Source organism: Protopterus annectens, chromosome 8.part0, assembly GCF_019279795.1.
Source record: "Protopterus annectens isolate FY-2018-M chromosome 8.part0, PAN1.0, whole genome shotgun sequence".
Lineage (NCBI taxonomy): Eukaryota > Metazoa > Chordata > Ceratodontiformes > Protopteridae > Protopterus > Protopterus annectens.
This window is the reverse complement of record NC_056741.1, coordinates 686,514,320-686,537,754: the sequence shown is the minus strand read 5'-3', so window position 1 is coordinate 686,537,754 and position 23,435 is coordinate 686,514,320.

Below are 23,435 nucleotides of genomic sequence, written 5' to 3'. Positions count from 1 at the left end.
CACATTCTGCCATACAGTTTAGATTTTAGTTCATTACATAAAAGAAACTGACATTTAGGCTGATAAATCAATTCATTACATACTCATGACTACAACTTGTAATCGTTGTATTATCATACTCTTTTTACTGTATGGAGAAGCATTAAAAAGAAAATCTTTAAATCCATGTTCCCATATTTGTAATGTTTATTAAAGCTGTATGCTGACCAAGTAAATCAAATATAAAATATACATATATATATATACATATATATATATATATATACATATATATATATATATATATATATATATATATATATATATATATATATATATAAAATATAAAATGATACTGATGGATAACATAACGTGAATACTGCCATCTCGTTTCCCATTCTATTTTACTAATCTGTATAATGATTTTTATCTATCTATTTATGTAGTAACCTTATTTATGTATTAACCTTTTTTAAGAATATATGTGACTATATTGTGATCTGTTGCTTTAATATGTTTGATAAATTAATTGTTTAGCAATCCTTATTGGCTGACTTGATTTTAAATTCATTTATAAACTACTGGTTTTGTTATGAACTATTTTGAAGTCTGAAGAAGCGTTGTTAAAACGTGAAAGCGCTAACTGTAATGCAGTTGAATAAAGTGGCTTTTATCGGCCATGGTGAGCCTCATCTGTTTCTTTGGTTCTACAAGTATTACTTCTGAAGAGGCTCTCTATCCAGGACTGTTTGTTTTTACTTGAATTGATCCTATTTCTTGCTGTCTCTGGAACATGGCTGAACCTTTGCAAAGTGTTTCTAACAATAATAGTATGCTCAAGGGAGTTATTGTGATGTCAGCGAATCCACTGTTGAAATTCACTTCCCAGCAACTAACTGGGAATGATGATGCTGCTATGGACATAAACAGAAATATAGAAGTTATGCAATTAACACGGAGAATAGAGAATAATATGCAGAAGTTGAGTATGACTCAATGGCAATGACAACACATGGAGGCATGTTTAAAATTCAAAATAGTACCAAGAGGTCTAAGAGTACTTAAAATGCCGACTTTTGGGACTACTTATCCTGACCTCTTAACCAAATGGCAGCAGATGAACTTGGACACCAGCTATAGCTATATAGGACTGTTGATAGAACAATATGCACTAATAGAACCTAAATTGACTGGTGAGATAATATAAATGGAAACTGATTTAGATAATTATGAGTGCAGATGAGAAGAACACTTTCATGGCTGATGTCATGCTCCGACTATCAGTTGTAGATAACAAGCAGTTACTAGAAAAGAAAAAAAAGTTAGAACATGATTTTAAAGATTTCCAAAATGGCCATGTCTTCTCCTGGCCGAGAGAGCATGGTACAAGGGGTACAAATTGTTCTACTAATGCTGATGATAACATCAATACTTGTGCTAATATAGCTAATACAAATAGAATTGAGACTACAGTGACTCCTGTGGAAGCTGCCACGCCCACTACATTGACGTCATCACGCGTAGAGTCATCTTTAGGCTCAGAGTCCAGTGATGCTGTTACTATAGGAAGTAAAAATTGACGCGAGATGGGTGAAAATTTTTCGACGATTTTCATTGCCTCTAGCACTGGAGATGTAAAGGGTGCAAGCAGCAAGAAACCCGTTTGGGTTATAGACAGTGATACAAGACCATTGGGACTATCTCAAGACAAATGAGTTCCCATAGCACCAGTATCTTTCCCTTTACCGATTCGTCAATCGGACAGACTGAATTGGTCACCTCAAGGGAATATGAGGAAGAGAAAAACATCGGACAACAGGCACGAATTTCAACAGAAAATACTCAGGCCCACCCAACAGAACTAGTAGTAAATATTTGTAATTATGTTTTAACTGATAGTGAAAGGTCCCTGTTGACTCGAGGACTCTCATTCATACCCGCTAAAACTGTAGACATTACTGACATTTTATTAGATATTAAGAAATTTATTAGAAATGTGAATTTAAAGATTTTATTTGGTAATAATACAGGCGAACCTAGTAATAACGTTAGAAGACCTTCCAGCTTTATACCTCCATGTCATCCTTTGCTTGAAGCCTTTGAAAAAACATGTGAATGAGACTTATTTGAATTATATAGATCTAAAGTCAAACCTGAGTTTTTTAACTTAACATTTGATGAATTCTTATCAATTAAAATGTGCAAGATAATAGCAATATAGTAATTCGACAAGCTGATAAAGGAGGTGCCGTTGTTATTTTAGACCATGATATGTATTCTAATACCATGAATACTATGCTTGATGATGGTGATACCTATTCAGTGTTAAATAATGTGATGCTTGATAAGCTGATTAAGAATGTACATCATGAATTATATGACATGTTATTTTGTGGGTTAGTCGATGGTGATTTATATAAATATCTATTAGTTGAACATCCCCTTATTCCAACAATAAGGGGTCTCCCTAAGATACATAAAGATTTGGAAAATCCACCTCTGAGACCTATAGTCTCAGGTGGAGGATGGCTCATGGAACGAGCCTCGATTTTTATAGAAAAACAGTTAAAACCAATAGTCAATGATTCTACTATTATATTAAAAGATACTCAACAATTTTTAGAAAGTTATGGTGCACATCTTTCTACACATGCAACAGCTAATGATGAGATATTGGTTACTTTAGATGTAGTGTCTCTATTCACTAGTATCCCACGATATTGGCATGGAATATATAAGGCTTTATTTAATTGAAAAGGGGATGTCTAGAGATATGGTTATTAAGATCTTAACCTTACTTGATTTAGTATTACACAATAATGTATTTACTTATAATAATACATATTATTTACAAAAGAAAGGTGTAGCAATGGGTACCCCTTGTGCCAATTCCTATGCCAACTTAGTATTGGCATATTGGGAACAAACTTATGTGACAACCAATACCCTATATAACAATAACATCATATTTTATAAACGTTTTGTAGATGATGTGTTTTTTATATGGGATGATACAGTTGAGAAATTGACTGATTTTATTGAGTATATAAATGGTACTACGAATTTTTTAAGGTTTGATTTTAAATATTCATTGAACATGATAGATTTTTTAGATGTTCAGATTACTAAAAAAGATGGTATGGTACATTCAGAGGTGTATTGGAAATCTTGTGGGCGAAACAATATCTTAAATTGTACCAGCATGCACCCTCGACACATCTATGGAAATATTGTAGATAATCAGACACTAAGGATATCTCGTCTTACAATAGATGATGAGATTTTTCTTTCCAAACAGGAGATGCTAGTAGATAATTTTCTAACAAGGGGCTATGATAAAAAAGAAGCAGAAAAGGTATACCAAGTCAATAATACTGTTAGAAGAGGTAATGGTAAACCTTATTTATACAGACATCATAGAGAGGGATCTGGAACAAGAGAAAGGAATACAACTCCCAGTGTCAGAAGTATTGTTATTCCATATAGTAATGTCAATTCGAAAATCAAGGAAGTGATTAGCAAGAATTGGGGTATTATAACTATTGATGAAAGAATTTCTTAGCTAGTGGGTGATAGGCCAAGCTTCACATACAGAAACACTAAATCTTTAAAAAGGTTGTTGTGTTATGAAAACAATACAAATGTTGTTAGTTTATCTAATAGGAAAGGGACCTTTCCCTGTAGAGGCTGTAATCAATGCAACTACATGTCTGGCAAAAATATATTTGTACATCCTGACACAGGTATTGAACACACTTTCAACTTTTATGCTGACTGTAAATCCAGGGGATCTAGTGTATTTGGAAGTATGTCAACTATGCTCATGCTTCTATGTTGGTAAAACAAATAGAAGCCTTAGAGAACGTGTGAGGGAGCATATATATGCCATTAATAGGGAAGATGAACATAATGCTTTGGCCAGACACATTTTGAATACATGGACAATGCATACCTTTAAGTTTAATGTACTGCAGTTAGTTTATAGAATGAATAGACTAGGCAACATAAAGAATTACACAGAAGAATGCGAAAATAGATGGATCATTAAGCGACAGGGAAATAAAGGGCATGGGTTAAACGAAAGGGCTACACTTAAGCCCTTCTTAATATCACGCCCCTATAAACACTAGTTTATATATACATTAGTACTGTATAGCTTTTTAGTCTTTTAAATATATGATATATTTAGCTATTTTACTAATCTGCATAATGATTTTTATCTATCTATTTATGTAGTAACCTTATTTATGTATTAACCTTTTTTAAGAATATATGTGACTATATTGTGATCTGTTGCTTTAATATGTTTGATAAATTAATTGTTTAGCAATCCTTATTGGCTGACTTGATTTTAAATTCATTTATAAACTACTGGTTTTGTTATGAACTATTTTGAAGTCTGAAGAAGCGTTGTTAAAACGTAAAAGCGCTAACTATACTGCAGTTGAATAAAGTGTTTTTTATCGGCCATGGTGAGCCTCATCTGTTTCTTTGGTTCTACAGGTATTACTTCTGAAGAGGCTCTCTATCCAGGACTGTTTGTTTTTACTTGAAAACATCTACATGGATCTTCAAATTCATGTGTTGTAACAATTCATAGATTCGTAGCTAAGTACTAGCCTAGCTGCCCTTGTGGGCCATTTTAAATACTATTACAGATTACTGCATAGGTGATGCAGCGGTAGTGTTGTTGCCTCACAGCAAGAGGTTCTCCTGTTCAATTCTCGGCTTGGGTTGAGAGTGCCTTCTGTATGGAGTCTGCATGTCCTCCCCGCGGTCGAGTGGGCCTTCGAAAGGCATGCGTTAAATGGGCATACCTTCATTGAAGATTGGGCGTCGGGCTGGCAACTCGACACCATAAAAACCAACTGCCAATCAATAGCAGACCGGAGTTCTGCTGTGGCGACCCCTAACCGTGAAAAGCCGAAAGACAAACAACAACAACAACAGATGATTGCATAACATAAAAATCTATCAATGAATCACGTTTAGCTGCTGAACTATTGTGAAAGTAACTTAATTTATAAAGCTCTTGCTGAACAAGCTTTTGCAGTTACTGTAATCAGTAGAGGAATGAATTTCTACTACAGTTTATTTGGTTTGTCAGTAATGGAGCTAACCTTTGCAAAATGTACATGGCTTTTAGCAGTCTAAAGATGGGTGATGGAGGGAAGACTGTGCCAGTAGTAGCAGGTAGTAACAATAATAGTAGTTGTAGCAGCAGTAACAGTTAGTAGTAGTAGTAGCAGTAGCTGTAGTAGTAGGCGTAACAATAGCAGTGCTAGTATTTTAGTAATAGTAGTATTAATAGTAGTACTGGTATTTTAGTAATAGTAGTATTAATAATAATAGTAGTAAAAGTAGTAGTAGTCAATCAACAAAATAAGAGCTGTAAGCTGAGAGTTAGAAAACTAAGAGAGTCTGAGACAAACTCTTGTTATTTTAGAATAAATTCAGTTGTCAGAAGTAAAATGCAACTGAAGCCATGCTCTCCTTTTCCGAAAATAAATCATTACTTGCAGTAAAGAGGCATATGTATATGTGTGCATGTGTTCTAACACAAACAAAGACAGATGTTTGACATGAACACATAATCAGCAATTCCTAGAATGAGAAATATTCATTTCCCAAAGGGATTATGCAATATCACAGTTAGTATATAAAATTAGTGGTGGGGGGTGGAGGTGTAGCTCTCCACATGTGGGGTACAGGGGGGCTTTCCACCCTACAAGATATACTTGCAGTTGGTTTAGCCTGCTCCTGGGTAATGTACACTAAGTGGGGATGTTCCACGGTTAAGGCCATATTCTGGATATCAATGTTGTACTCGTTCTGTTTATTGTAAAAGATCTATACATAGCATAGCTAAATTGTTTTAAGCAGGAGGGCAAGCTCTACTGCACCACCTATGTGGTGGGCTGTGCCCTCAACACCTCCTGTTAATTATATATACTAACTCCGGGATCACACAATCCCGGGTATAGGGCAGGGCATATTTCCCTACCAAGTGAAATGTGTGATCTAGCACAACTGTTGACTATCTGTCTAGTCGACCATAGTTCGACAGCTAAACAGATGTTGACCAATGACACATTTGACATATTTCAGACCATATATATCTACAGTGGATATAAAAAGTGTACGTACCCCTGTTAAAATGCCAGGTTTTTGTGATATAAAAAATGAGACCACAATAAATCATTTCAAAACTTTTCCCACCTTTAATGTGACCTATAACTTGTACAATTCAATTGAAAAACAAACAAATCTGTCCATAGGTTCATAGGTAGGTACTAGGCTATCGGCCCAAGGGGCCTAAGTAAGCCTAGCCAACAAGGTTCCCTGGCTTACGCCACCCAAGAACGTTAATTTCCTGTGCCTCTGTCGAGCAGAGCCACAGAAGTGACCACGGGGTGTATTTCCTATTTCCCATCCACTCATCAAGATTTTTCTTCAAGAGTGCTAATGAGGAACTTTGCTTAACATAGATGGGCAGCTTGTTACAGAGTGCAGAAAGTATATGGGGCAGGAATCTATCCCTCCAGCATGTCCTGTTTATTGTGGTGAAAAGGTTTAGGTCCCTAGAGCATGTAGCTCAGAGGGATTGGGATTTCTTTAGGTGTAGCATATCCAAAAGCTCAGGGTTTAACATAGCTTTAAATGTTAGGCAGAGATCTTTTTGGAGTAGGCAATATGCTACAGAGTAAAGCTGGAGTTTTTTCAGATGGTCAGTGTAGGGCATCTATTTGAAGCCAGCAATCCTCTTTGTGAGGTACTTCTGTGGCCTTTCCAGCTTCTGGAGATGTGAGGTACATTCCAAAAGGGGTGTTGTACTCTATAATGGGTCTAATGAGTGCCAAGTAGGGGGGAACAATGACCTCTTTTTTCCTGGATGAGAACCCTTTTGTGATGCTGTGTACCACATAGAAGAATTTCCTGACTACTGTGATGATGTGATGATCAAAGGAGAGACTACTGTCCACCTGGGTCCCAAGGTCTCTTATCACACATTCGGTGTTAAGTAGACTGCCATTTATGTGGCAGTTCAAGGGTACAGAGTTTTTAACCAAAATGGATGACAATGCATGTTTTGGCATTTGTCTTAGTGAGACCCTTCTGTAGGATGTCCAAATCATTTGGGGAGTCGAATATGGCTCCTAGTTTGCAGTCATCTGCAAACTTCATTAGCCAGAGTCCTTCTGTGTTAGCCTGTACTTCAAATAAGTAGATACCAAACAGGAGAGGTCCCAGGACTGAACCCTGTGGTACTCCACTTGTCAGTGGTTTGAAGTCAGAGATGGAGTCTGCAACTTTTACAGTGTGGGTTCTATCAGTGAGCAAGTTGGCAGCCCATCTTGTGACATAGGGATTTATACCTAATTTAGTGAGTTTAGCTATAATTCCAGAATGGGGAATGGTGTTGAAAGCCTTTTTGAGGTCAAGGTAGGCTGTGTGAACCACCTTACCCTCGTCTACGGCTTTTATGACTGCCTCAAAGAAGGTGATCAGGTTCAGAAGGCATAATCTGCCTTTCACAAACCAGAACTGGGTGGGTTCCAGAGTTTGGAGGTTACCAATGTCTTTGTTTATGAGTTCCATGATGATATGTTCCATGGCCTTGCAGACCAGGCTCATCAGGCTAATAGGGCGATAGTTCCCAGGATCAGTGGTGGCTCCCCCTTTGTGGAGTGGGATTACTGTTGCTGTGCGCCATTCAGTGGGCACAAAGCCTAATGTGAGACTATGATTGAACATGGTGCTTAGGTGGGGAGCCAGTTCGTTCTGAAGTTCATGTAAATTTACAGCCTAGGATGTTGTCCAGTCCGATGGATGCTGTGTTTTTGGTTTTAGACAGTGCAGCTTTTACCTGCATAGATTTGATTACAGGGTTTCTGCATTCTGGATGTATAGATATTGGCCCTTTAGGGGGTGAGAGGGGAATAAAGTTAGCATTGAACCTATCTGCCAGGATGTTGGCAATATCAGTTGATTCTATAATTTTCGTGCTGTTGTCTTGCCATTGAGATTCTTGACATAGCTATAGAATGCTTTGTGGTTGCCCTTAGAATTAGTGGTGATTTTGCTTACAAATAAAAAACATACAATAAGCTTGTTACAGAATTGTGCACACCCTTAAACTAATACTTTGTTGAAGCACCTTTTGAGTTAATTACAATATTCAGTGTTCTTGGGTAGGAGTCTATCAGCATGGCACATCTTGACTTGGCAATATTTGCCAAATCTTCCTTGCAAAAGTGCTCCAAATCTGTCAGATTGCAAGGCCATCTCTTGTGCACAACCCTCTTCAGGTCTCCCCACAGATTTTCTATTGGATATAGATCTGGACTCTGGCTGAGCCATTCCAAAACTTTAATTTTCTTCTGGTGAAGCCATTCTTTTGTTGATTTGGATGTATGCCTGGGGTCATTGTCGTATTGAAAAGTGAAATTCCTCTTCATCTTCAGCTTTCTAGCAGATGCCTGAAGGTTTTGGCCAAAAGTGACTGGTATTTGTAACTGTTCATAATCCCCTCCACCTTGACTAAAGTACCAGTTACAGCTGAAGAAAAGCAACCATAAAGCATGATACTGCCACCACCATGTTTCAAAGTGGGGACGGTGTTCTTTTGGTGATGCAAAGTTTTGTTTTTGCGCCAAACGTACTCTTTGGAATTGTGGCCAAAAAGTTCAACCTTGGACTCAACAGACCATGACACATTTTCCCACATGCTTTTGAGAGGCTTGATGTATTGTTTTGCAAATTTTAGCCATGCCTGGATGTTTTTCTGTGTAAGAAAATGCTTCCGTCTTGCAACCCTACTCCATAGTACAGACATATGGAGAATACGAGAGATTGTTGTCATATGTAGTACACAACCAGTACTTGCCAGAAATTTCTGCAGCTCCTTCAGTGTTGCTGTAGGTTTCTTGGCAGCCTCTCTGACCTGTTTTTGTCTTGTCTTTTCATCAATTTTGGAGGGACATCCAGTTCTTTGCAATGTCACTGTTGTCTCATAATTTCTCCACTTCTTGATGACTGTCTTTACTGTGTTCCATGGTATATATAATGCTGTGAAAATGTTTTTGTACCCTTCTCCCGACTGATACCTTTCAACAATGAGATCCCTATGATGCTTGTAAGCTCTCTGTGAACCATGGCTTTTGCTGTAGCAGGCAACTGAGTAAATATCAGGAAAATCCTACTAGGACAGCTGAAATTTATTTGGGATTAATCAGAGTCTCTTTAATTGATGGCAGGTGTGTACCCAAGAAGACTGAATGCTGTAATTAAATCAAAAGGTGCCTCAACAAAGTATTAGTTTAAGGGTGTGCACACTTATGCAACCAGCTTATTATACATTTTTTATTGCTTATATGTTTTCCCCTAACAGAGTTGTTTGTTTTTCAATTGAATTGTACAGGTTATAGGTCACATTAAAGGTGGGCAAAGTTTTGAAATTATTTATTGTGGTGTCATTTTTTATATCACAAAAACTTGGCATTTTAACAGAGGTGTGTACAATTTTTATATCCACTGTATATGTGTATATAAGGTTACCATACATCCAGGTTTCCCCGGACACGTTCCTCGTTTTTGGGATCCTGTCCAGGCGGTTTTTGAAAATTCTGGGATTTATCTGGGTTTTAAAACCTGGACAAATCGCAGAATTTTCAAAAACTGGACTCATATACCGGTATACGAGCCAATCAAAAAACAGACCTCTGTTCAATGTGGAACTGCTTGATGTTCTGCATTGAACAGAAGAGGGTCTGCTGTGCACGTTTTTGATTAGCTGGTATACTGGTATATGAGCCAATCAAAAAGCGGAGTTCTGGTCAATGCGGAACGGCTTGATGTTCTGCACTGAACAAAAGAGTGTCCGCTGTACGTGTTTTTGATTGGCTCGTATACCGGTATATGAGCCAATGAAAAAGCAGAGCTCTGTTCAATGCGGAACTGCTTGATGTTCCACATTGAACAGAAGAGGGTCCGCTGTGTGAGGTTTTGATTGGCTCGTATACCGGCATACAGGCCAATCAAAAATGCCCGAACACGGAAATGCATTAAAGACAAGACTCTTGGGGAGCAAAAAAAAAAAAAAAGGTCTTTAGTTTTAATTTTACAGCCCTATGACAAATACAACTAAATATGGTAACCCTATCTATATATGTATATTTATATCTAGTTTTATATATACATATATATATATATATATATATATATATATATATATATATATATATATATATATATATGTATATATATATATATATATATATATATATATATATATATATATATATATATATACATACTATATTAATCCAGTTGCAGTAATTACAATGGAAAGTAAGGTTAAACATACACACATATATATATATATATATATATATATATATATATATATATATATGTATAAAGAAAGAAAGAAAGGAATTAGGAAGAAAAAAATAAACCCTGGAATTCAGAATTGTAGAACTATAGAATACGCAAAGCAACTGGGCAGTGTGGACATTTATACCTAGCCAGTACCTACCTTAAAGCTTACCTCCTTTTTCAAGTAGCAATTGGCCAGTCATACTAGGGGTTAGTTTATGAGTACACATCCAATTGTTTAATTCCTTCCTAAAGAAAACAGTGTGCCATATTGCTTGATTCTGAGTGGAAGTTTTTCGAGAGATGGTGTAGTCATTGCATGAATTCTGATGCTTCAACGTGATTTATTTGTTGAATCATATTCATATCTCTAGTCTTAGTGTTGACTGGACAATTTGATTTGTGGAAAATATTAGAAGTCTTGAAATACTGGATCCTTAATAGCCAACAAGGAAAGATAGAGTTCCATCCTAAATTTAAAGGTCACTGAATACAGAAACAAGTCGTTCAGTCTCTCTTGTTGTCTCAGGTGTTTTAGGCACATGATTTTTTTTTTCTTAGGTGTCTTTGGGTCATACCCAACTGTTTGTTTTATCTATTAAGATATATCTGGACGAGGGCACTGTATTCATTGAGGGGTCTTATCAGTGCAGAATATACAGGGTAAGGACTAATCTGGATATAGAGGAAATACCCTTTGTGATTAACTATGCCAGAAGGAAGGATTTCCTGACTATTGTTATAAGATGATAAAAAATGAGAAGGAATTATCAACCTATGTTCTTATGTCTCCAGCATATTAATTTTAGAGTGGGGAGATTTGCATATTATAAACTTGGTGGAGGGTTTGTTTAACAAATACATCAGTTTTGCATTTTTTCCACATTACATTTTAGCCTTTTTTCAGAGCATCAGCTATTAGCATGCATAACTCACTTTGTAACTTCTGCATATCAGAATGGATATGAGTATAATATCCAGTTTACAATCATCTCTAAATTAGGCTAACCAGAGTTTCCTGTTTTTGATTTGGAGATCAGAGAAGTACATGCTGAATAGCTGAGGTCCTAACACAAATCCCTGTGGGTTCCCACTAGTTGACTTCATGCTCTATGAGGTTGCACCTGCCACTCTCACTCCATGGGTTCTGTCCCTCAGCCAGTTTGCTATCTGCCTAACTATAAAGGGATCAATTTGGAGTGCACTTAGCTTGTTAATAATGTTAGCATGCAGTATGCTACCAAATGCCTTGCTGAGGTTAGGGTAGACTGCTTGCATCTTTTCACATGTAATTTGTGATGAGATAAATAGTAGTATTGCATTGTGATGTGAATCTTGCAAATGAGGGAAGACAAGGAGGTTGACCTTCCATTTATTCCAAGATTGTAAAACATTAGGGATATAAAACATCTGTAAGGTATTTGATTTGCTGAATGCCTCATTTTCTTTAAACAAATCCTAATGAGTGTAAAATATTAAATGTTTATTTTCCTTTGATAAAGTTTTAAGACTACACATATTACATATTAACAAGCACCATACAGTTTTCTAATATACTAGTTAACTACTGGAGGTGCTCTGCTAAGGTAAAACAGTTTACAACAAGTTAGCATAATCCTAAAGAGCTAGTGCCTATTGCAGCCTGCTTATGGGTATGGTTCTTACTTGTTAAGAGTAAAACTTCAGGTATCTGCATTGCTAAAAGAATGGTAACACATGTGTAGTAAACACCATTATTAGCACAGCTGTAGATTTTATAGATGTTGCATGAACCAAGTTATCAGTTCTTCAGATACATTTGTTAGCATAGTCCCTATAGACAGAGCCAGTATTCCCCACAACGTGAAAGTCAGTGAATTGTGTAACACCAATAGCTTCTTATATGGAAATTCTATTCTACTTAAAAAGATAAGACACATTACTTTGAAGAGATACACGATGGAGTCCTGGTCTTTTGACATGTTTACAAATTGTCACCCATCCTTTGAATTGCCTGATGAATTTATAATGGCATGTAATATAAAGGTAAAGGTAATTAAAAGAAGAATGAAAAAAATGAATAACTAAAATATTAGGAAGTAACACATGCATGCACACACACACACACACACACACACACACACACACACACACACACACACACACACACACACACACACACACACAAAACTGTAGACATGGAGCTGTATAAGAGTGACACTGAAAATTATAATAAAATAAAGTCAAGTCTAGAAACTACAAAAATTAAAAATAATAAAAAATAAAATTGGAAAGAGAGATCACTCTTCTCGCATTTAGTAAAAGAGTGTGGTGACTATTAACAAAGGAGTAGCAAGGAAAGAAGTCCAGGGTAGGCACTACTGATTCAGGTTAGTTGAGAAGTAATGTAAAACATAAAACAATGCAAAATACATGGGTAAGTGAGACACTTTACAAATACTCAAAGAACAAAAAATCAGTACAGCAAAGTGAGTGAAAACATGATGTGATTACATTTTGTAGAACTAGCCCAATGGCACATATTATATTTGTGGAGGAAAAGTTAAAGACTGAAAAGCTGATTAGTATGGTAGAAATGCTGTTTGTGGATAATGTGCAAAGGAAAAGTAGAGGCAAAGCACAGTGCTCAGAATGCATGGCAAAAGAGTTTTTAATTGAATGTGTTATAATTAAACTGTATTGTAAGGAGATGAATGACTTTCTACAAGCTTTATTTTTAGATAAATTTACATTAACTAAATCATTAGTTCTTTTCAGTACTTCAATCCCTGAGTGTGTTGCAAGACTAAAATATTCAGTTCTGTGGAGCATATTAACAACTGTGAGAAAAGTAATAAGGAATTTGGAAAAATGAATCTACTCCCTCCTTCAAGGAATTTTTGAACATAGCATCTATGTTTGCCATCTGGAACTTATTACCATAAAATTAAGATTTACAAGAATCACTTCTTCACACAACACTTGGAATGGTTTAACTGAACTATTAAATAAACAATGATTGTTTTTTGTTGAGTAATTGGATCAGCAACTTTTCTCAATATATTTTATTAGCTAGTAGACAACATTGTAAATAGTGGTTTGATGTGTTCCTATATAACAATTTATTACTTAGTTTATGTTTGTTTTAATACGTTTTGCTCTTAACCATGTTAAATATTTCCTTCTTAAATTAAATGTTATTTTTTATTTCTTGATTGTTTTTTAATAAAAAGAAATTCAGTAAAACAGTTTTCAAGAAGTGTGGAATAAGAGAATCTGCATAAATGGCAAAGCTGTGTGTTTAAGCTGGACAATGGAGCACAGAGCAACATGATATATTTACAAAGATAATGTTGCCTCTAAAGTGCAAACTGCTTAAATCTACATGCATATTGTTATAGCATTTTTGGCACACACAAACATCTCCACGTTAGACTGGGTTGAGTTGAGTTGTGTTTATTAGAACATTTTATTCAAGCAGTTGCTTTAAATTATTGCTATATAATCTCAACTAAACATGGCAAAAGCTTTTGACATATATGTTTTTGTATATATAGACACGAATCAGAAAATGCAGACTATACATTTGCTAAAACTGGATAAAACTGTAAGTAACAGATAAAAAGTACAGTCTAATGTGTATAGAAAGCAGAGAACTGCAGCAAACTTCTGTGATATAGTTAAGGATTTAAGAGAGGACAGTTTGCATGTCGATGAAGGGAAACAGAACATGTTTAGAATGTTCAATCAGTGCTAACATAAAGCTAGTGCACATACTGTCTAATTTAAACTGCAAAGCAATGAAATTGAATAAAAGACAGACTTTCACAATTTTTCAGACAAATGTACATAGAAAAGACAGAAAAAAAAGTGTTGGTTCGAATTCTGTTATTGCATATACAAAATGCAGAGTTTGGAGACAAAGAGTGATATCTTAAGGGAGTTATCGCAACTTGCTTGAGAGTACAGACTACTTGAACACTGTCCCAGAAACAATGCAGATCTATTGTTCTTAGAAGAGGAGCTTAAATAGATGGAACACATGGTGTGATAGTTAAGCAAGCAGAGCGTACTGGATGGGTAAACCACATGACAACTGTTGTGAAACAAGATGGATTCAGATGGACAATGACTCTTTACTGACTGTTGAAATAGTTGACACTATGAATAGCACAGAGTCCTTTTCAGTGGTGGATGCAAAGCAAGAATTCTGGTAAACCAATCTGGATGAAGCAACTTATTATATCCTTAGTCAGGTACAGATTTCTGAGACTAATGTCTGAAATTTTGTTGGCACCAGATGTAACTGATGGATTGGGAGGGGTAGTGAATATTATTTGTAGTGTTTTGTTTTTGGGAAACTACAAAACAAGCTCCTGGTAGCAGGCTCATTAAGCAGCTGAACAGACTATGCCTGAACAGTCTGACTATGCTTATATGTATCTATCAGAATGGAGTGATATCTTTGAAATGAAGGGGTCATCTAATTGATGATGCATTACAGTTTCAGGCCAACAAATTCCACGCTATAGTACATAGACAGTCTACTTAAGGCAAGACCTGATTATTGTCATTCTTGGGAAGTCACAATACCTGTCCTTGTTTATACCGCACATCAGATATAAATGTACCACAAAGTCTGAAGTTGGCCAGAGTTTCAAGCTAGCTGCTTTTCTTAGAACTACTAAAGAGACTAGCAATGACTACACCTACAACTACAACCATAATTAAATATTATGATGCAGCCTTACCAATTAACAGTACAAATAGCTGTAAGCTAAAAAGGGCTGGGAACACTGCTATTCAGCTGGGCAGAACTATTCGCTATGCATCAAGTTGACTGAGTAATGCACAAACCAGATAATGTTCTGGCAGAGAAAAAAATGTTAGCCAGTTTGTAGTTCTTACAAATTCTGTGACTATGAGTACAAGAAGTATGCCTATGGAGTCAGGTAACAAACCATTACAAGGTACTTTCAGGAAGTTACAAAACAGAGGATCAAGTACATTACAATGAATGCTGCTAACTTTTCAAATGTCCGCTATTGAAATGCAGTATAAAACCAACAAGTTGAAAAATATTGCTGATACATGATGTGCAGAGCCTACTGGTTAGTACAGGGCAGAGTTGCTGCAGAGCATCTGGATTTTCTAGAGGTTGTGATTCAAATACCTGTGACAGCTAAGAAGCTGCAGGAACTGAATATGGAAATGGGAGATGACTCAAAAATGCAGCCGTAGCATGAAACCATAATGTGCAGATGCCTGACATTGTAATGCAGAACCGCCCACTAATCAAACCATACTGCAGATTCAGAGGAAAACTCTCTGCATATAAGGTCTCATATGTAAAGATGATGACATCATCATACCACTGCAGTTATGGAACTAAAGACTGAAATTACAGGAGTTTAGCCCAGTATAGTAGTGCAGAAGCTGACATGAAACTGAACTTGTTCTAGCTTGCATCGAAATCAAAATCATGAAGAACTAATTTGTTTGTTTGTGTCTTTCGGCTTTTCCTGGTTAGGAGTCGCCACAGCGGAACTCCAGTCCGCTAATGATTGGCAGTTGATTTTTATGTACCGGCTTGCCAGGCTTGACGCACAACCTTCAACGAAGGTACGGCAATTCATGCATGTCTCCACGCAGAAGACGCTCTAGCTGAGAATCGAACAGGACAGCATCTTACTGTGAGGCGACAACGCTACCGCAGCACCACCACCGTGGGTGCAATCATGAAGAACTAATACTTCAGGAAAATCCAGCACTAGCATGACTAAAGGCAAGAAATAACTTATTTTAGCAGAAATGCTATAAATGAATGCTCCCTGTAGAGTATTACTCAAAAATATCCAGGGGTCTTTCAACTCAAGGACTTAGCAGTTTCATCAGTAATATTTATTCCAGTCAACATTTGCAAGATAGGGAAAACTGGAAGAGGTGATGTTACATAACGAACCACAGATTGTCTGCCCAGAGTTCAGAAATGTTTCTAAAATGTCAGAAATTGAATATATTACATTGATTCCAAGGTATCCACATTCCAGTAGGCAATATGAATGCATAATTCAAGGCATTCTTAACAAATGTAATCCACTAAGTCAAATAGCCCATCATCTCTCATTGCTAGAACACAGTAATATGCCCCTGCAGGTCATAGGACTATCTCCTTAATGGTCATTGATGGAAAGAAGACACATCGACTTCAAACCCATGCCACAGAATACTGGCAGAAAAAACAGTTAAACTCCAAGCAGCTTATGACTGAAATGACAAAAAGTTACCTTTGCTGAAAGAAAGAGACACTAGATCAGAATGTAGTCCAAACGCTGTATATCCAGGCAATTATATCAGCCCATCACCAAAGCCTATAATCCTACCTAGTTTAGAGAGATGATATGCAGATGTTCACCAAAGATGCTTACTGATCATTTAAAGAAAAAAATGTTTACCTTACTTCCATCCAAATGGATCATATAATTAGCTGCCATTGACATTAGTGCAAATTTCAGTGAGCCAGTCTTTGTCTACCATGAATTGTACAGATATTGGATCTAACAGTAAGCTTTCTACAGTGACATTACCTTCTACTTTTAGTGACAGTCCTAAAGTGACTAATGTATGACAAATGCATGACATTTGCTACTACATTTTTATCGCAGATTCTTTAATAAAATACACCCGTTCCAGAAGTGTACACACACTGTATTAAATAGAAGCAAAGTTGAGTCGTGTTTTTTTCTTTTCTGACGTGTTTTTGTCTTGTGACTCATTAGTGCACAACAGTTATAAATGTTGGAAACTCTGTATAATTGTATGCATCCTAAATTACTAGAGGGATAACTTATGCCAATAAAGGGGGAGACAATTGATCTGTATGTGAAGTTACATAGCTTTACAAGGCTGCATTAATATGAAATGAGAGTCTCGTGGATGGGTGGAATTCAACATTTGTGAGTAAAGTTACAAGGAAAAAGTGTCTCTTTCTCTGCCTAATGTTTCTGGCCATGTATCAATAATGAATCTTTTGACAGAGATCTTACTTGTCCCTCAGTGGCATGTTCTCACTAATTCATAAGCAGTCAGAATACATCAAAGAAGAATGATTCAATAATCTGCATTTCCAAGCAATAAACAAATGACACATTTTAAAGCACAATATGAAAGGTTGGGCCTCTGGCCTGTATCCAGGTAATGTTAGCTTCTTCACATCTGTCGAATCCTGTAAGAAAACAACAGACTTGCACATCTATTTTATTAGCACCAATCATGTTACATGCCTAACATAACAGTGACAAAAGCATGCTGATCAGCTGATTGACTACTTTAATACTACATTTTCTGTTATTGTCGTTGAGGAGGGTTCAGTTTGACCACTTATCCAGTTAACAAATTAATAAATTAAATTAGAAAATAGATTAAATTAGAACAAAAACAGATTATGGAATCTACATGTGAAAAAAAATATTCTGATTTTTTTTAATAGTGAATACTGTATCATAATATTTTATTGTATGAAGACTCAGGGATTAATTCAGTAATACACATACAGGGCCTGTGCCTAGCAAGGACTGACATGCAGAGTCAAGAAGTTGGTGGATTTTTCTTCTCTGCTTTTACTATTAAATTGATTTTATTTTTATTTTATTTTTATATAGTTATTTCCTTGTGTTTGTGCTCACTTGTTTCTGGGCCTTTTATGTCTTTCCATGTCTCTGTTTTCCCTTTCCTAGTGTTCTTGCAGACAACTAGCATGCTCAATCAATCATCAGAATTTGAAGAAAATAATGTAAAAAATATTAAAAACAACAAAAAAAAATGCAGGTGTGTTTGTTTCTGAATGGCTGCAGAACCAGGCTGAACATGTGCATATGGCTGCAACTGCAACAAACTGAGAATAAGCATCCATGTCCACCTATGGTACTTTCCCACAGTGCGTGGTACCTATGGTACTTTCCCGTGATGCGTGGTAGTCAATAAGACAGCTAGAGATTTTTACAGTAGACAAGTGGGATTTCAGTTGGCCTGTATACCTGAAAATTATTTGCATCATAGTGTCATTCAACAGCAGTGTGTGGCCGCATCTAAGCAGTAGGAACATCAGCATACCTCCTATGGACCTCATCCTTTTTTGCTTGATTATTGTTGGGACAATGCTAATGGCATGAGGTATAATCAACCAGGATTCTCTGATTCCCCAGTTAAAATCCCAGCAACAACAAAACGATAACTACAAGACTATCTTTTCCAGTGGCTCATTTCCAAATGTACTGGTTGTTTTTTGTTTCATTTGTATGTTTTCTTCAGCAACATTTTGAATAAGCTACATATGTCTAAGTCTGAGTGTGTGTGTGTGTGTGTGTGTGTGTGTGTGTGTGTGTGTGTGTGTGTGTGTGTGTGTGTGTGTGTGTGTGTGTGTGTGTTGGGGTGGAGTTGCTGTCCCCCCATGACCTATATGACAATGGGAACAGGACATCATGTAGTCAAGTGTACAGATATTTGCTTTAAAAGTGTCTTTTCATTAAGCTGAGTAATTCAGAAGGTAAAAATACATCTACATTATGTGATCTTACAGGAAATATAGACATCTATTCTTAATTGTGACGTAATGTGTGATATATGACGTACATACTTGTATATGGTGTTCTGGGGAAGCCATCACAGGCACATATCAGAAACCACAGGGAGTGTAGATAGATACTTCGCTTGTAATATCAGACAGTAAGCGAACAGTTATTTACCTTGTGGTGTGGTGACAAAGGACAGATGCATATACAACTTACAGCCTGTCTTCTAGGAAATGTTCATCTGCACCCTAAGATCTCAGGATGAGAGACATACATTTGTACCTGTGAGATGGAAGAAGATACGCAGAGTTGATCTTTATAATTATATGTTGCAATATTCACATTTTATGTGGCGATTAAAATAACAAAAGAAAACATATATGTCCCTGGTTTTCATAATAGCAAGGTGTGCATCTGTACATTATTATCTAGGAAATGGAGAGTTACATCTGTTTTCTTTCATCTAAATTACGCATCATATATAGCTCTGGTAACCTGGGACATGAAGCTACACATACGTGCCTCTCATTATATAGTAGAAAATATGTAACTGTTTTTGCTGATATGGAACTTGTAACAGAATGGATCATATAGTATGCCCTAATGAGCAGCGACGGGTACAAGAACATATACATCTGTGCCTGGTAATACAGTACATGTATCACAGCTGCTGCTCTGTACATGACTATAATACCAAGAGAAGATGATTCCAATTTACAACCCAAGATGAACAGGGGCAGACAAGGGAGCACAGCCATAGTGGCTTAATTCCTCAGTGGGCATAGCTAATGGATGTGGTTGGAGTTTAGTACACCAAAAGATTATGTGCCTGCAGGTTGCTGACATCTAAATCCAGGCCTGTATATATAGTTACAAGTTCATGGCAAAAATATGCTGATATCAGTGTAATATTTCCCATATTCTAGTGTTTCTAATTAGCTGAAAATGCCGCACTGTAATAAACATGGGGAAAAAAAAAAATATATATATATATATATATATATATATATATATATATATGGGTTCACTTCAATTCACTGAACTTTCAATTCACTGAACTTTCAATTCACTGACTTTCATTTCACTGACACCATTTCACTGAAATTCATTTCACTGAAACTTCATTTCACTGAAAGTTCATTTCACTGACAAGTATTATTACAAAGTAAATGGAATATGCCCCCTTCCCCACTGTAGTGCGACCCTGGAGTTAGAATATATAGTTAGGGGGGTGTGGGGGGCAGAGCCCCCCACATTGGGGGGTGTGGGGGTGCAGCCCCCCACTTACTTTTCTTTTACTAAGCAATATTATATCAAAACGTAAGAATATCATATGAAATGAAGTGGGGGGCTGTGCCCCCCACACCCCCTAACTATATATTCTAACTCCAGGGTCGCACTACAGTGGGGAAGGGGGAATATTCCATTTTATTGCTAATAATAGTTGTCAGTGAAATGAACTTTCAGTGAAATGAAGTTTCAGTGAAATGAATTTCAGTGAAATGGTGTCAGTGAAATGAAAGTCAGTGAATTGAAAGTTCAGTGAATTGAAGTGAACCCATATATATATATATATATATATATAGAGAGAGAGAGAGAGAGCTAGAGAGAGAGAGAGAGAGAGATATGGGTCCCCTTCAGAAATGCAAATACTCACTTACCTGACTTCCAAAACGGTGAGACAAAAAGGCCGATGACCACACAACACAGACGTCCCAAAACACAGACTTTCCACTACAGGGAAGTAACTTCTTGGCCATCCTGTTGAACTTTGCCCCTTACCCCAGTGGTAGTGCGATCTCGGAGCTGGTATATTTAGTTGGGAGGGGTGTGGGGTGCAGTCCCAAACATGGGGGATGTGGATAAGCCCCCCACATGGATAGCTTTGCTTTCCTTTAGTTTTACTTTTTTGCCAGGATGGCAAAGTGGTTACTTAGCTGGAATGCAAAGTCGGTGTTCCGGGACATCTGAGTTGTGTAGTCATTGGCCTTTTCATCTTGGCATTTTGGAAGTGAGCATTCAGTTTTCTGAAGTAGACCTGTGTGTGTGTGTGTGTGTGTGTGTGTGTGTGTGTGTGTGTGTGTGTGTATATATATATATATATATATATATATATATATATATATATATATGTATACATGGGTCCCCTTCAGTAGATCGAACTTTTACAAGTTCGAACCTCATATGGCCGAGACCATATGTTCGAACTTGTAAAAGTTCGATCGGACTGAATGGAGATCTCCGTACAGTGTGGAACATGAAGATTTCCCATTTCCGCAATGTAGTGCAATCTCTGAGTTGGTATATTTAAGTAGGGGGGGTGTGGAGGGGTGCAGGGAGGCATTTTACAAGTTTGAACATATGGTCTCGGCCATATGTGGTTCAAACTTGTAAAAGTTTGATCTACTGAAGTAGATCCATATTAACATATATGTATATATATATATATATATATATATATATATATATATATATATATATAAAACAACACATCACTAAACATGTTTAATTTTTTCATGAAGTCACAAGGTTTTTCATATACAGGGCACTCTTATCTCCCACAGTTTATGTACAGTGGATTGTTTCACTGTGTATGGTTTTATGCCTCTTAAGGCATTACATGCTTATCTCACTAGCATTTATTCCATACCCCCTGCCCTTTTGCCTCCAGCACACAGGATTATAATCAGGTCTCTAATCATTGCAAGTTATTATTTCTTTCAGACATAGATACCAAGATACTCACAGAGAGAATGAAGCTCGAAAAAAGAATCTTTTAATTTATGTTGAGAACTCATAACTCACACTCTACAAGGGGGGAATCCACCTTGGATCCCAGGAACTACCATCCCATCAGTCTGATGAGCCTGATCTGCTAGGCCATGAAACATATTATCATGGATCTTATAAACAAAGGCATGGCAACCTTCAAAACCTGGACCACATGCTGTTTGGGTTCGTGAAGGACCGATCTTGTCTCCTGAACCTGATTGACTTTTTCGAATCAGTCTCCAGAGCCATGGACAAGGGTAAGGTGGTCCACACAGCCTATCTGGACCTCGGCAAGGCCTTTAATGCCATCCCCCACTCTGGAATCATAGATAAACTTACTAAGTTGGGCATTAATCCCTCCGTCACTCAATGGGTTGCCAACTGGCTTACTGACAGAACTCACACTGTAAAAGTAGCCGACTACAAATCCAACTAAAGATAAGTGACAAGTGGAGTACCTCAGGGTTCAGTCCTGGGACCGCTCTTGTTTGGCATCTACTTCTCTGAAGTACAGGCCAAAACTAAGGGACTCTGGCTAACAAAGTTTGCAGACGACTGCAAGCTGGGAGCCAATATTGAATCCCCAAATGATGTACATATTCTACAAAAGGGCCTTACAGAAACAGATGTTTGGTGCCAGAACCATTGGCTCAAGCTCAATGCCTAGAAAGGTATAGTTATCCCTTCTGGGAAAAAACATGTACCCATGAATTACCACATAGGTGGCAGTACACTAAACACCAAAAGTGTGATAAGAGACTTAGGGACACAGGTGGACAGTGGTCTCACCTTCGATTACCACATCACCACAACAGTCAGGAAATCCTTCTATGTGGCACATCTCATCACGAAGGGTTTTTCATCCAGAAAAAATGAGGTCCTTGTCCCACTGTACTCATCTCTCATTAGACCCATTATAGAATACAATGCTCCGTTTGGTATGTACCTTTCAAGACATCTGCAACAACTGGAAAAGCCACAGAAATACCTCACTAAAAGAATCACAGGCCTAAAGCTGATGCCCTATGCTGACCGTCTAAAAAAACTCCACTGTCGCATATCGTCTACTCAGAGGCGATCTCTGCTTAACATATAAGGCTATGTCAAACCCAGAGCTGTTGGACATGCTACACTTAAAGAAATACCAATGCCTCAGAGACACACACTCCAGGGATCTAAACCTTGCCATCACAATGAACAAAACATGCTGTAGGGACAAGTTCCTGACCCAGAGACTCCCCAGACTGTAGAATGGACTACCCATACAAGTCAAGCAGAGTGTCTCTTTGGCCCTCTTCAAAAGGAACCTTGATGATTGGATGGGAGATAGGAAATTCACCCCAGGCATCACGTCAGTCGACCTGCTAGACAGGAGTCCAGGGAAGTAAATACTGTGGGAAGAAATAGCCAGGGAATTGTTATGGCTAGGCTTGTATAGGCCCTAGGGCCGATAGCCTAGTACCAAACTATGAACCTATGAATCTATAATGCAGGGGAATGATGGTAAACCACATTATAGTTCTTTGTAATGCACCAAGCTTTATCTACTCTATGTACTATGAGATAAAAAGAAAAAAGAAAGTGTAGGAGTGCAAAGTGCTTTACTGACTGCGAACACTGGAAAAGTACTTACTTAGCACTGTCAAAGATAGCAGCATATTTCAGAGTTTCTTTGCTAAGAACTCTGAACATTTTCAAAATAATGGGGGGGGGGGGCAAAGGATCAAAATCAGAGACTGTTTTTAAATATTGCCCTAA